Raw genomic sequence first — 1,751 nt, forward strand, 5'->3', positions numbered from 1 at the left:
ATGGGCATCATTCTACTCCTCAATCTAATAAATGGAAACTTCAAAACTTATTAGAATAACCATCTCAGAGGCAAGAGACTAGCTTGAAGAGGGACCCACTTTTTTTTCTTACAGGAAAATATTAGTGGCATAAACATGCTTAGAGAAAGAAGAGCTTACTTCATGCTATATGGAGCAGGAATTTTCCGAACCAGCCCATTAGGAGTAGGGCTTATCTGTCTCTATGGAGGAAGGCTCGTGTGCCTCCATGAATTAAGGCTTAATGGTTGTCTACTCAAGTGTAGGGCTTTATTTTTCTAAAAGAAAATGTTCATAAAGCAGATATATCTATTATCAACAGAAGTTGTGTGCTTGCACGGAGCAAAATATGTGTGCCTCATCAAAAGAGGATAATTTGGGGGTGCCTACTCAAAGAAAGACTTAAGGGCCTTGCTATAGGAGCGATAAGGTATCTGTTCAGAGCAGGTTTATATGCCTTCACATAGGAGGGTTCAAGTGCATGCACAAAGCTTACAAGCATCGCTAGAGAAGGACCTAGATTTACCTCCTTATATAATCTAAAATACAACAATCTACCTCCCTATTTTTTATTTTTCATAAAGGACTAATTTACTCATTTATAATATCACAGGGTGTGAATTGCTATTCACCCATGAATTATATATTTTGAAGTTTAGATCAATAATTAATAATAATAGATATACGTATTCAGAATATCTCACAGTAATACGAATGTAGTTAATTAATTCTTTATGCAAGTTATCTTTGAACTACTTAATTTTTATGTCATTGCAGGATGGGGACGAGGTCTACTATCGATTTCCGCACGACAAGAAACTACAATACTTATTTACATCTTACTGTAAGCAGAAGAAATTAAACTACGATGCAATAGCATTTGTATACGATGGCCAACGCGTCAAAGCTTCAAAAACTCCCCTCGAGGTAACGTTTGTCGATACTTTCGCGTAACATCTTTATTTTCATCTTTGATGCTAGAATTTAATGTTAAAAGTGATTCTGTAACGATATTCACAAATTGCTGCACAAATAGGAAATGTGCAATTTACCTCTGTGATACGAATGGAAAAAATAAATAAATACATAAATAAATAAATAAACTGTTGTGAAATAAAATAGCAAATTGCCCCATGTGTTTTGAAAAATGAAACCAATTACCCCCCACCCATCTAAATAGTGCAATTTGCAAGTCTTTTTTTTATAGAAAATATTTGTTCATTTCACATATCCAATGGGGTAAACTGCATTTAACCCCTTTCTTACTGTATAAGTAAAATATTTGTTCCTTGCATTATAAGATCAAAGGAAACAATGATGAAATCTGCCAAAAAAATAACATTATGATAGCGGAAATGTAATTATTCTCTTGCATTTGCATTAGTTTGCGTTGATGTATTATCATACGCAAGTATAGTTTAGTTTTTATGTTCTAATGCATAGTAACGTTTTTGTACTTATGATGCATAGCTGATTTTCGGAACGAAAGGTCCCACGTGCACATATGTCTTGCATATCGCTTGCGTTTGCTAACATAAACATCTAATAACTATGAAACATTTTTATTTGTATTGCTACTTTTGAGTTTATACACAGATGGAAATGGAGGACGGAGATTCTATAGATGCCATGATGCATCAGGACGGAGGTGGCTACGCACTCGTGATGACTTGATCAAGAGTGAAGAAAGTCGATACAACGATCAACCAAATAGACCGTAGAGACACTTACGT

This window comes from Sesamum indicum, linkage group LG5 (genome assembly GCF_026168435.1).
Source record: "Sesamum indicum cultivar Baizhima isolate 11 linkage group LG5, ASM2616843v1, whole genome shotgun sequence".
NCBI classification, from domain to species: Eukaryota; Viridiplantae; Streptophyta; class Magnoliopsida; order Lamiales; family Pedaliaceae; genus Sesamum; species Sesamum indicum.